The sequence below is a fragment of the Anabrus simplex genome, chromosome 11 (assembly GCF_040414725.1).
Source record: "Anabrus simplex isolate iqAnaSimp1 chromosome 11, ASM4041472v1, whole genome shotgun sequence".
NCBI classification, from domain to species: domain Eukaryota; kingdom Metazoa; phylum Arthropoda; class Insecta; order Orthoptera; family Tettigoniidae; genus Anabrus; species Anabrus simplex.
Genome location: NC_090275.1, coordinates 75726775 through 75741215, shown reverse-complemented (window position 1 = coordinate 75741215; position 14441 = coordinate 75726775). Strand labels below are relative to the sequence as shown.

General features: G+C 46.7%; 3 non-coding genes across 3 annotated transcripts; 1 reads left to right on the top strand and 2 right to left on the bottom strand.

The window, feature by feature from the left end:
- Nucleotides 1-1665: 1665 nt before the first annotated feature.
- Nucleotides 1666-1738, bottom strand: TRNAR-UCG (transfer RNA arginine (anticodon UCG)). Its single transcript has one exon. It is a non-coding gene; the product is annotated as a tRNA-Arg (tRNA).
- Nucleotides 1739-5573: 3835 nt separating this feature from the next.
- TRNAR-UCG (transfer RNA arginine (anticodon UCG)) lies at nucleotides 5574-5646 on the bottom strand. The gene has a single exon. It is a non-coding gene; the product is annotated as a tRNA-Arg (tRNA).
- A 6628-nt stretch (nucleotides 5647-12274) lies between these two features.
- On the top strand, nucleotides 12275-12347 carry TRNAR-UCG (transfer RNA arginine (anticodon UCG)). Its single transcript has one exon. It is a non-coding gene; the product is annotated as a tRNA-Arg (tRNA).
- Nucleotides 12348-14441: the final 2094 nt, after the last annotated feature.

The following is a 14441-nucleotide window of genomic DNA, read 5'->3' as shown; positions in this document are numbered from 1 at the left end:
GCCGACATCGTACGACATGGAGTGTCGAGTGGACTTTTTTCCGCCCTTCAGAAATCCGACTACCTCTGCCAGGTTAGAACCCGCTATCTTTGGATCCGGAGGCCGACACTCTACCACTGATCCACAGAAACTGACGTGAAAGAGAACGAGGAGTAAAAAAACCGGTCAGACACAGCACTTGGACGGCGACCTCAGAGTAACTCATATTGGAAAATGAGATTTGGTTGCGGAATCCTACTGGATCAGCAGAGTGGAACACTAGAGGAGCCCGAGGGGGAAGTCGTCCAAGAAAGTGGTGTAAACTATCGCTTTGGGAAAATAAGGTGATCATAAATATAGTCTCTACTAAATATAACTGAAATTGACGACAATAAATTTATTTGCATCTAACGAATCGTTTTCGAAAGACATTACTGAATTTGGAGATGACAAGTGCGGGGTTCAGTGTATGGAAATGTCCGACTCGTTGGCTGAATGGTCAGCATACTCGCCTTCGGTTCAGAGGGTCTCGGGTTCGATTCCTGGCAGGGTCGGGGATTTTAACCTTCATTGGTTAATTCCAATGGCCCGGGGGCTGGGTGTTTGTGCTGTCCCCAACATCCCTGCAACTCACACACCACACATAACACTATCCTCCACCACAATAACATGCAGTTACCTACACATGGCAGATGCCGCCCACCCTCATCGGAGGGTCTGCCTTACAAGGGCTGCACTCGGCTAGAAATAGCCACGCGAAATTAAATTAAGTGCATGGAAATGGGGAAATTACTCAGGGCCAGTAACACTGGAAAAATTGAAATCCACAGCCTGTTTCCAGTCATTCGATCGGGTCAGGAATGGAATGAATGAAGCCCCCATATAGCGGCGAGGATAGGAAGTGTGCCGGCTGCCGAAGCCTGTCGCACTCCTCTGGGACAATGATTAATGAATAACAGAGGAAATGAAATGCTATTGGAAAGGAATGCTGTAATGAATTATGACAGGGAAAACCGGAGTACCCGGAGAAAAATCTGTCCCGCCTCCGCTTTGTCCAGCACAAATCACACATGGAGTGACCGAGATTTGAACCACGGAACTCAGCGGTGAGAGGCCGGCACGCTGTCGCCTCAGCCATGGAGGATCACGATTAAAATAATCGTCCGGCTTTGTGGCGTAGTGGTTAGTGTGAATAGCTGCAACCTCTGGAGACCCGGGTTCGCTTCCCGGCTCTGCAACGATTGAAAAGTGGTACGATGGTTACAACGGGGTAGAGGTGGGTTCGATTCCCACCTCAGCCAATCTCGAAGTGGTTCTCCAAGGTGTCCCACTTCTCCACCAGGCAAATGCCGGGATGGTACCTAAGTTGAGACCACGGCCGCTTCCTTCTCTCTTCCTTGTCTATCCCTTCCAATCTTCCCATCCCTCACAAGGCTCCTGTTCAGCATAGCAGGTGAAGGCGCCTGGGTGAGGTACTGATCCTCATTCCAGTTGTATCCCCCCAACCGAAGTCTTGCACTCGAGGACACTGCCCCACAGGCGGTAGAGGTGAGATTCTTCGCAGAGTCCGAGTTAAAAATCGACCCTGAGGGCAAAAAGACTAAGAAAGAAGGAAAGAAACGAGGCCTTTATTAACACTTGCATCATTTATACCACATTTTCTCGTTTACTAATACAGTAAAATACCGACCGTGACAGGATTCGAACCTGCAATCTTCGGATCCGAAGTCCGAGGCCTTATCCGTTAGGCCACACGATCATGTCCATCGAGCTCTGTCAAGTAAACAAGCTCAACGAATTTAAAGCTTTATTGATACGCACAAAACATCCTGCATTCTGATTATCGTTCTTTCGTAATCTGTTTACCCTCCAGGGTCGGTTTTTCCCTCGGACTCAGCGAGGGATCCCACCTCTACCGCCTCAAGGTCAGTGTCCTGGAGATTCAGACTTTGGGTCGGGGATGCAACTGGGGAAAATGACCAGTAACTCGCCCAGGCGGCCTCACCTGCTATGCTGAACAGGGGCCTAGTAGAGGGATGGGAACATTGGATGGGACAGGCAAGGAAGAGGGACGGAAGCGGCCGTGGCCTTCAGTTAGGTACCATCCCGGCATTTGCCTGAAGGAGAAGTGGGAAACCACGGAAAACCACTTCCAGGATGGCTGAGGTGGGAATCGAACCCACCTCTACTCAGTTGACCTCCCGAAGCTGAGTGGACCCCGTTCCAGTCCTTGTACCACTTTTCAAATTTCGTGGCAGAGCCGGGAATCGAACCTGGACCTCTGGGGGTGTTAGCTAATCACGCTAACCACTACACCACAGAGGCGGACTCTGATTATCGTACTCAAGGATATCGGAGGAACGTTTAGTAGACATTTGAAACATAATTTAGACCAAAAGCACAATAGGAAATTGTTCAAAACTGATAAGATGCCATCTTACACTTTAGTTTCATAAATAAGAATAGTGGCGCCTATGTGGTGCAGTGATTAGCGTGATTAGTCCGGGTTCGATTCCCACCTCACCTATCCTCGAAGTGGTTTTCCGTGGTTTCCCACTTCTCCGTTCAAATACCGGGATGGTTCCTAACTCAAGGCCACTGCCGCTTTTTTCCCCTCTTCCTTGTCTACCCCTTGCAATCCTCCCATCCCTCCTCAAGGCCCCTATTCAGCATTGCAGGTGAGGCCGATTGGGCGAGGTACTGGCCTTCTTCCCCAGTTGTATCCCCCGATCCAAAGTTTCATGCTCCAGGACACTGCCCTTGAGGCGGTAGAAGCGGGATGCCTCGCTGTGTCCGAGTGAACAACAACCCAGGAGGGTAAACAAACTAAGAAAAAAGAACATGCTGATAATAATAAATAAATTATAATAGTAATTGTACCGGGCGGTACACCTCTACACCGTTTATTTAAAAGTTGCGCCAGTTGAAACTCCTCTTCTGGAGGAAGGTTGAACTTTATCTACTCTATTAATTCTCTACTTTCTCAGAAGATGTCACCACGTGGAAAATTTTGAGTTTTTGAACTGTGTCACTTTTGATGTGTTTTTGTTTCGCTTGAAGTAAGAAGTGTGAACTTTCTCTTCTAGAGGACACTACTGAAGATCAACAATAGCGCACCCTAGTGCGGAGTCAAAAAACTATTTTGTTGGAGAAAATTTTATTTCAAAAGTTTGTTTCTTGTTAAATTTCTTTCTGTTATTGTTTAAGTTGGCTGTATACCCCTCTTTTTCCCCTTGTTTTAGATTTATCCAATCCCGAATTTCTTTTAGTAATTTCTGACCAATCTGGTGTATCTTCCCCCAACTTGTATCTGTTGCGGGGTCCTATCCAATAAAAACATTGTGGGCGGGTGTTTTCATTCCCCTAACGCCTAGAAACTTCCGCGAGAGTATATAAACTGCTGATTTTAGGGTCTCCGGGCCACTTCTGTTCCATCTTTCAGTGTATTTAGTACATAGCAGGAGGCGGGAAGCGCCTCTTTCCTCGGCGGCGGTCAACAATAAGGTAATGGCCGATTAATAAATTTTTTCTTTTCTTGCTCAGCAGTTTAACTGTCGGGGCGGGTTCTAAGCGTTCAACCATGTAACCTTTTCCTAAAATGTTAAAACAACTGGTATCTATTCTATTTTAAAACGACATATCGGGATAGAGAGTCCTTAACCCTCTCGAGCTCCCACTCACATCGTCTTGAGGTGAACTTATTCTCTCAACCAATTCTTCCGTAATGTAATGTAAATTGCTATTAAGTCACCTCTGTAGTATGGGATTAGCCCTTGTAATAACGGCCTAGTGCCAAAGTAGGTTTTAAAATCAAAGTGTATTAGGAGTGCAAGTTCGCCTCCTCTCAAATTGTTTTAGAGGTCATCCAATTAACCTGCTTTTCATTTAATAGACCTCAGTAGATTGGGTATTTTACCCCTGTGTTTATGTCCGTTGAGGACAACTTGAAGGTGGAGTTTGGTGTGGCCTAGGAGAGGCTTAAATTAAAGAGTGTGTGGCTCTTTTGGAAACGGAGTGTTGTATGCCTCGAGGAGGCTTTACTGTGTAATTTGGAGCAAGTGCTCCAGGGTTTGATTGGGGTCTTCTGCCCCTTTGTTAAAATTTGTATATCGGAAAGTTGGGCTAGTTGCTCAAAAATTGTGAACTCAGGGCTCGAAGCCCAAACTCTGTAATCCCTGTAATTGTACATTTCAAATTGTGTTTCGGCTACTAAGTACCTGTTTTTTGTTATTACTTAATATTGAAAAGGAAATATAACCTTGTTAACTTTTACATTAACTTTGATTCCGTAGTTTGAGACCCATTCACGCCCGCACCTTCTTACACCTCTACCTACCACCAAAACTCGGTAACAGTAATAAATAATGTTATAGGCTTTACATGCTTCTAACTACCTTCACGGTTTTCGGAGGCCCCGCGGTACCTGAATTAAGTCCCGCAGAATTTCTTTTACGTGTCACTAAATCTACCGACACGAGGTTGACGTATGTGAACACATTCAAATACCACCACGCCTGTTCTTCTACTGTACCATCTGAGCCACACAGCCCGGCTAGTTCCATAGGAATGCTGTATCTCCATTTGAAGATCGTGAGTGTGACGATTAATGGACCCGTAGTAATGTTCGCTGTTGTGAGTATCGTCTTGTTGTTGAATACTGTTGAGTTGTTCAGTAGTTCACTGCATGTGACTCTGTGAATTACTGGACTGTCTGTGGAATCGAACCAACGAACAGTCATCGTGTGTTGTATAGCCAGTGGCACTGTATTCAAATCCAGTTACTAGGAAAGATTCAGGTAATAGTGGCTTAGAACCCCACTGTCAGCTGCCCTAAGCATGGTTTTCCGTGATTTAACATTTCACAACAAGCAGATCCTGGGGCTGTACCTTAATTCATTCTACGATCGCTTCCTTCGCACTCCAAGCCATTTTCTACACCATTCGCGCCGTAAGTCCATCTGGTAGATTGGGGATACAACCGGGGAGGAAAACCTGTTCATCGTCCAGGCGACCTCGCCAGCTATGCCGATTAAATGTCTCGCCCTCCAGGACACTGCCCTTGAAGCAGTCGAAGTGGGATCGTCTTAAGTTCGGGGAAGAAACACAACCCTAGAAGGTAAACGGATCAATAAGGAACGTATTTATTTACTAAGGAGATGTTCGTTTCGCCTGGTGGAAGTTATTCTATTTACCACCCCATGGGCAACCTGCTTTTCTGCATGTGGGATGGTTATGATAATGAGGTAGCGAGGAGATGAAGCCTGGTGTCTGGACATTGACAAGTCCTGTTGAATAAGAGCAAGGAGTCTGTCCAAGGCTTAACCTCTCCATCCAACGGATGAGTCACTATCTACAGTCCCATATGCTCTTATTTCATATGAACTAAGCGGAGGGTTTGGAATTGTATCCAGACTTCCGCAAGCAATCTATTGTTTCGAAATTGTCTACCACCATCTCTCTCCTCCTACCGGGCAACATTCTGGTTGTCAATAGTTTTCCATCAACAGGACTGGAACAGACAAACTATAATGTCAGACATTAACGATCATGGTCTTCCGGTGAGCTACTTCCCGTTTATTGGCACAGGAAAATAACGACCGTGACAGGATTCGAACCTGCAATCTTCGGATCCGAAGTCCGACGCCTTATCCGTTAGGCCACGCGGTCACGTCCAGTTACTCAGTTCTAGCGTACTACCTTGCAAACTCAGACTTTTCTCCATGGCGATCTTCGATCTCAGGGATATGATAATCCACACTCTTGTTTCCTGTCATTCAACCGGGTCAGGAATGGAATGAATCCAGCCCTATCTAGCGGCGAGGATAGAAATTGTGCCGGTAGTCGAAGGCTGTCGCACTCCCCTGGGACAATGATTAATGACTGACAGATGTAATGAAAAAGTATGGAGGATGTCATTGCAATGAAAAATGACAGTGAAAACCGCAGTATCGGGAGAACAATCTTGTACAACCTCTGCTCCATGCAGCATAAACCTCACATGGCGTGCCGGAGATTTGAACCACGGAACCCAATGGTGAGAGCCCTGCGCGCTTTTGCTTGAGCCACGGAGGCTCTGCTCATTCAGGGATATGAGGGGAGTTTTCGTCGATATGTTAAAACACATTTAAAAAAATATTTAATCCAAGAGCTCAATCAAATACACTAGTATCCAGAAGTTAAGCATAATCACTAAACGAGGCCATACCGCCTGATAGGAATGTCAGACGGATTGCTGACAAACGGAAACTGAATCACACATCATATGTCACACAACTTGTCCAAAAAAACAGTGTCAGAAAGGTTCTGGAAGCTAAGGTACACCTCTGACAACAACTAACAAAACTTGGCAATGTCTTCCACAACAAAATATGCTGTTAATAGGGTGCATGGTTACCCCTAACGGCCACACATGCTTCGCAGCGACGTTGCATGCTCTCTATCAGATGGTCCAAGAACTCCTGTGGTAGTCGACCCCATTCCTTCGAAAGGGCAATGTGTAGGTCTTGGAGGGTCCTTGGTGGAGGCTGACGGAATGCAATTCACCTCCCCAGTGCACCCCAGGCATATTCTATAGGATTCAGATCCGCAGACCTCGCTGGCCAGTCCATACGATGAATGTCTTCCCCAGCCAGAAATTTATTCACCAGAGCAGCGTGATGCGGTCTGGAATTATCATTCATTAAGGGGAAGTCTGGACCCACCGCATCTCTGAAGAGTCGAACATGTGACCACCGTACCTCATCCCTGTATCTCCGAGCGTTAACAGTGTTCCTCAGACTACCCATGAAGATGTGCAGGTCCGTACGGCCATTCAACATGATGCCGCCTCACACCATGATGCCACCACCATACTGGCCCCGTTCCACGATGTTCCTGTGGTTGTATCGGCTACCCGGTTCTCTCCAGATTAATGTGCGACGGGAATCGATCTGCAAACTGAAGCGGGATTGATCTGTGAAGAGCACATGCCTCCAGTTTCGATGTCGATGGCTCCATAGTAAACGGGCCCCCGTCTCTGTGCTGGAGTGAGCGGGACGCACACCGCTGGACGTCGGGCAAACAGACCTGCTGTTCAGAGCCGCCGGTACACAGTGTGCCGGGAAACGGCAACCCCTGAGACGACGTCAAGCTCCGCAGACAATTGTCATGCAGATGCACTCCAATTTCGTCGGGCGGTTAAGGCCAGATTTCGGTCCTGCTGTGGGGTGGTTACCCTTGGTTGACCTGGTACTGGCATAAGACTAACATCTCCTGCGTCTCGAAATCGTCTCCAAAGCCTGGAAATGAAGCTTAGTAGCACATTCAATGATACGGGGACTTCGGTCTGTGTCTGGCTTGCTTCTAGGCGGCCGAGTATTATACCCTGCTAAACGGGGTCGAAATGGCGTCGTTGTGCCATTATGTTGTCACGTTCACCACGAGGCTACACTCCGCACACTTTAAGAGGGCAAACACGACTGAGGGAATATGGGGCGCAGGCACTGGCTGTGTTTACCTTGCGGTTACGCCGCTAGTCCAAGCAGGAAACACTCATTTCCTATACAGAGCGAACACGTAAGGTTGGTAGGTGCATATGTCGTGCGATTTGCGGTCTATTTCCTGTTGCCCTGCTTACTCGTAACTTATGCTTAACTTTTTGACACTAGTGTATTTTCAGGACTGATATCAAGGTGATCCGTCTTTGTGGTGTAGTGGTTGTTGGGATTTGCTGCCACCCCCGGATGCCCGGGTTCGCTTCCCGGCTCGGCGACGAAATTAGAAAAGTGGTACGAGGTCTGGAACGGGGTCCACTCAGCCTCGTGAGGTTAACTGAGTAGAGGTGGGTTGGATTTTCACCTCAGCCATCCTGGAAATGGTTTCCCGTGGTTTCGCACATCTCCTCCAAGCAAATGCCGGGATGGTACCTAACTTAAAGCCACGGCCGCCTCCTACTCTCTTCCTTGTCTATCCCTTCTAATCTTCCCATCCCCACGCAAGGCCCCTGTTCAGCATAGCAGGTGAGGCCGCCTGAGCGAGGTACTGATCATCTTCCCCAGTTGTATCCCCGACCCAAAGTCTCACGCTCCAGGACACTGCCCTTAGGGCGAAAGAGGTTGGATCCCTCGCTGAGTCCGAGGGGAAAACCGACCCTCGAGGGTAAACAGATAAAGAAGGAGATATCAAGGTGTCTATTTTCTGTTTTTCTTTTACAATTTGATTGATGCTCCACCGACACAGATAGATCTTACTGCGACAATGGGATAGGAAAGGGGTAGGAGTGGGAAGGAAGCGGCCGTGGCCTTTGTCCTGTTTGAAAATGGGAAACCACAGCTAATCATCTTCAAGCCTACCGACAGTGGAGTTCGAACCCACTATCTCCCGAAAGCAAGCTTACAACTGTGCGTCCCTAACCGCACGGCCATTTCACTGGGTGGCAACAAGTTGTCAACTTACACTTTAATAAAAAAAATACCTGTATTTGTAGATCAAATTTGTACGTATGAGATCCCCCTGTGGGAGGGTACGGTAGAATATCATCCGCGGTGTTCCCTGCATGCGACTAATAGGGGCGTGGTTTGGTGACTTCGAGGCCCTTACTTGAGTCCTGGCATTGCTTTCACTTACTTGTGTGAGGCTCTTCACTTTCATATGTCTTATCCGACTTCTCGTGGTCAACTCCTGTTCGTTTCCGACCCCAACCGTATGAGATTGCGAGGCCTAGAGAACCTTTCATGTTCATGGCTCCTGTCTTTCTTTGGCCGTTACCTTAATTTTTGGAAATATTAGACCCCTTCACTTTCTTTTTCTCACTGATAAATGTTAATAGAGGACTGGTACCGAGTTGTACTTCCTCTTAAAACAATAACCACCACCACCACCACCACCACCGTCTGTATTTTTTAGATATAGTTTTTAATGGACATACAGAGTAGAGAAGTGTTTGGCTTAACAGCGACTAGTTTTACAAGGCGGAAGTTGAGGAGCTGTTCCCCACCGTTGGCTGTCCTGAGAATGGTATTTCGTGGTTTTCTATTGTCCTCATTATGGCGAATGCCCGGACAGTTCCATGGCTACACCCGCCTCACCTTCTCTACAATTAACGTCACCGACAAAAATCTCCCTGGCCTGAGAGACGGCTTTACCGTATAGGATGCCCGCCGCACTCCTTAAGGGCATGGATTGAAAAACCTTTACCCAGTACCACCACTTCTTTAACGGACACCGAGAAACTAAGGCTTGAAACATGGCTGTATAGTCAGTATACGGTACGTTGGCCACACCGCCGGCTGTTCTGAGAAAGGTCTCTCATTCTGTAGGCAAATGCCTTTTGTACCTCACTATCGTCTGTCCTGAGAATGGTTTTTCATGGTTTTACATTCTCCTGCACTAAGACGAATGCCGGAATATTTCCTTTACATGCCACGGCCGCACCCACGTCACCTTCTCCGCAAATTACATCACTGACACAAATCTTCTAACCTGAGAGATGGCGTTACCGTCTGGGAGGCTCGCTGCACCCCATCAGGGACCAGACCCTCCAGCTCTCGAATGTGGAGCCGCAAGCTTGTAGGACTAGAAACTATTAAGCCGCAACCTACTCTCCTCGGTCTGTCCGTTAAAAATAGCTGATACTTACAGGTGGTGGTGGTGGTGATAGTGCTTTGAATTCGTCGCGCACGCACCACTGTCACTGTCACTGCACACAACAGCTCCACCCAGTCAGGCTCGAACACACAACCGTTGCCTATCATAACGTTCGACTGCTGTACACTTGGTTCGACTCCATACAAGACCCGTAAGTCGCATAGTCAACTCACGTGACCCCTGGGCACACTGAACTCTGAACTCACGACTCTTAACTGACTACCCAACACATGCACAGGGGTCGTGAATTCAATGCTCACTGGAGGCACTTCATTTTTCTCCTTTTTCTATTAAGAAAATTAAGATATTACTTCTTCTTCTTTCTTCTTTATATGTTTACCCTCCAGGGTTGGCTTTGCCCTCGGATTCAGCGAGGGATCCCATCTCTACCGCCTCAAGGGCAGTGTCCTGGAGGTTTAGACTCTGGGTCGGGGGATACAACTGGGGAGGATGACCAGTACCCCCAGCTGCCTCACCTGCTATGCTGAACAGGGGCCTTGCGGGTGAATGGGAAGATTGGAAGGGATAGACAAGGAAGAGGGAAGGAAGCGGCCGTGGCCTTAAGTTATGTACCATCCCGGCACTTGCCTGGAGGAGAAGTGGGAAACCACGGAAAAACCACTTCCAGGATGGCTGAGGTGGGAATCGAACCCACCTCTACTCAGTTGACCTCCTGAGGCTGAGTGGACGCCGTACCAGCCCTCGTACCACTTTTCAAATTTCGTGGCAGAGCCGGGAATCGAAACCGGACCTCCGGTGGTGGCAGCTAATCACACCAACCACTACACCACAGAGATGGATCACCCATACATAATTTCTGAAAATTCCCGCATAGGACCTCTACGTATGCTATTCTATGGCATGGACCTGGGGTCCGGAATAATGGTTATATTGCAATAATGGGGATTCTGAGGTCCACATAGTTGGTTGACTCTTCGAAATAGTAATACAGAGTCAGTCCCAAAGGGATTATAACATAATATGTTAGTTTCAGTGTTTCTGTTCTTATCTAGAAATGTTTCTGGAGGAGATGTGTTCACTACGCCTTCTAGGGTCCAACCAATCTGCCCTTAGAAATATATATACTTTTATAACCTAATGTAGTAGTCCAGGATCACCAAGGATCATGGGTCAAGGGCAGTGGCCGATGTTATCTACCACTGCAATAGAAAAATGGCTAAAGAGGCCCGCGACGTTTCAAAGTGTCATGGAGTCGGAGGGTAACCTTACACTTTATTAACTCCTCCTTTAATCTCGGGGATTACGGCAAGAAAAATAGGTCATTTATTAGCTTTCACGTATTCTCGTACATCCAATCTCTGTCCTGAGAACAAAAGCCACGCTCCATTCCAGAGGTCTTTTCTATCGCCGCGGCGCGTATTCTCCGCCACACCAGAACAACAACCAACAGTGCATTCTACTCACTTATACTTACCTCGGCGCTTTCTTTCTTTCTTTCTTCCTTAATCTGGTTACCACCCAGGGTTGTATTTTCCCTCGGACTCAGCGAGCGATTACATATTACCGCCTCAAGGGCAGTGTCCTGGAGCGTGAGACATTGCGTCGGGGATACAAGTGGGGAGGATGACCAGTTCCTCGCCCAGGCGGCCTCACATGCTATGCTGAACAGGGGCCTTAGCAAAGGATGGGAAGGTTGAAAGGGATAAACAAGGAAGTGGGAAGGAAGTGACTGTGGCCTTAAGTTAGGTACCATCTCGGCATTTGCCTGGAGAAGAAATGGGAAACGACGGAAAATCAAGATGGCTGAGGTGGAAATCGAACCCACCGCTACTCAGTTGACCTTCCGAGGCTGAATGAACCCCGTTCCAGCCATCGTACCACCTTTCAAATGTTGTGGCAGAGCCGGGAATCGAACCCGGGCTGGCAGATAATCACGCTAACCACTACACCACAGAGGCGGACTACCTCAGCGCTACTAGTGGAAACCTAAGTACTAAACAAAGGACAGTCACTTCGCATGCACCACACAGTGGTGCCCCGTGTTACTGTTTTTTTTGCTAGGGGCTTTACGTCGCACCGACACAGATAGGTCTTATGGTGACGATGGGATGGGAAAGGCCTAGGCGTTGGAAGGAAGCGGCCGTGGCCTTAATTAAGGTACAGCCCCAGCATTTGCCTGGTGTGTAAATGGGAAACCACGGAAAACCATCTTCAGGGCTGCCGATAGTGGGATTCGAACCTACTATCTCCCGGATGCAAGCTCACAGCCGCGCGCCTCTACGCGCGTGGCCAACTCGCCCGGTGGTTAATCATATTACCCTTTCTTTCAGTTGTCCTTGCAGTCACGATTTTAGCAATTTTTGAGCCAATTAATTTTTTTACATCATCGGGCGAGTTGGCCGTGCGGTGAGAGGCGCGGCTGTGAGCTTGCATCCGGGAGATAGTAGGTTCGAATCCCACTGTCGGCAGCCCTGAAAATGGTTTTCCGTGGTTTCCCACTTTCAAACCAGGCAAATGCTGGGGTTGTACTTTAATTAAGGCCACGGCCACTTCCTTCCAACTCCTAGGCCTTTCCGATCCCATCGTCGCCATAAGACCTATCTGTATCGGTGCGACGTTAAGCCAATAGCAAAAAAAAAAAAAAAAAATGTTTACATCAGGTAACGTAAGGTGAGGAGAAATATGTTTTTGGTAAGATGTATCTGCGCGTGACCGTGTGGCCCAATAGATAAGGCGTCGGACTTCGGATCCGAAGATTGCAGGTTCGAGTCCTGTCACGGTCGTATGTTTTTCACTAGAGGATAAATCAAAACAAAGACGGTAGTTTCTAATGGAAGTTGTTTTCTTGCTACAATGTTGGATAGTACTTCCTGGTGCGATGCTCTTATGTCGTTGATTTTGAAGAGGAGGTCAATGGTGCTGGTGCCGTTGAAGGCTATGTATGTCTTCTCGTCACGTCTGTTCGTTAGGAATAGGCCATGTTCCTCAAGGTATTCAAAAAGTGCGTTTGATTTCCTGCACATCCTACGCATATCGAAGTATACACGAACTAGTCTAACGTACATGCTAGCAAGGGAGACATTCTTCGCAGAACACCTGCGATTCCAGAACTCGCTATCATCAACAGTGCAGAACGAGAGGCTGATCCAAGAACTACACACCAAGTGAAGTGAAATATCGCCTGACTTCTATTCCACAGCAGCTCTTATGTCAACAGACTGGATGAATGCCAACTTTGGCCTACGACACACGATCACCCGCATTGCAGTCCACGGTTTCCACTTCAAGATCTTCGCAAGAAAAGGATATCACGAACCAGGAAAGTCCTCTCAGTTTTCATTACTGCGTTGACGGGGTAAAAGTTCCCTTTGTGGATCACTGTAAGTACCTATTGTACCCGACAGGGGCATGATCCAAGGACTTCCGGTCAAGACTGGCCATCTAAATTGCAGATGCAATGCTATATTGAGAAAAGAAATCTTGAAGTTAATAAATATCACCATCACTGAGACAGATGAATAAGTCTTTAAAATTTATTCTATAAATTTCAGTATTTGCGATCTATTGCGCAACCGTGTTCTTTTTCCAGCGGTGAGCCCGCGGAAGAGTGACGTCATGGGCGTGGTTGTGCCGGTGCTTCACTAGGGAGAAGTTATCCCCACCTCACGTCCAAGAAAAGGGGGAAAAGCGAACTTTTTCGAACCAAAATATGAGAGCCATCTTGATTGTATACGCTGTGAAAATTAATAAAATCGATATACCAGCGTCGCTTTTCGATCCAGAAGAGGTAGTTATAATTGGGGCATTTATTTAGTGTGTAATGTCCTTTTTTCTGATAACTTACGGACAGAGAAAGAATAATTCGTTATATATAGTGGAAAAGTACCAGAGGCCATCTGGTTAGTGTTAAGACACCTCATTCACGCGGGGATTTACCCCAGAATAGTGGGGGAACGAGAAAAAACTTTAATGAATTACAAGAGATCCTACCAAAAATAATCGCACGGATGTGTCTCATTTACATCAGGTGGATACTGGTCACTTAATGGTCTCACTATTTGACCTCTAGTGGGCCGTGGATAGGTCATATGCATATTTAAGTGGGGGTAGCCTCCTTCTTGTAAAAAGCACTGCCAAGGGTGCAGCGTCTCAGTTAGGACTTTCAGCTCACGAAGGGCGAAGCTATGTTGTCCAGCTCTTCGTAATTCTTTGTTTGATGATTTGAAAACTTAAAACTCAAATGAAAGAGAGTAAGTCGAGTGAATAGTACATAGCGTTGACATACGTGACGCTAATGACTAAATATTTAAACTGTGGCGAATCGCAAACACTTAATTCCACTTGTAAAATTATTATTATTATTATTATTATTATTATTATTATTATTATTATTATTATTATTATTATTATTATTATTATTACGGGGTTACCCGTGGAATGCAGAGGTGAAAGAAGGTGCGGGCTGGAATGGGTCTAACTACAAAGCAGAGATATTGATTAAAATTGAATTAAAGGTTATATTTTCAAAGTTAGCAAAACTCAACAATTTTGACATAGAATTAGAACATTCAACAAATAACAACAAGTTAACAAATCAGGTACTAGACAAGGAAAGCCAAAATTTAGAGATACTTTAACGATCTGGGCTTCAAGCCCCACCTTTTACAATTCCTGAGCTCTCAGCTCACAACCACATATTACCAAAGGGCAGAAATCCCCTTATTGCATGAAGCACTTGCTCCCATCTGGCAATGTCAAGTCTCCTAGAGGCACATATTCAAATACAAGAAAGAGCTGACCCGATCTCAATTTTTCAAGCCTATTAAAGGCAATACCAGACTTAAAATCACTTGCAATCAAGGCACAACTTACAAGAA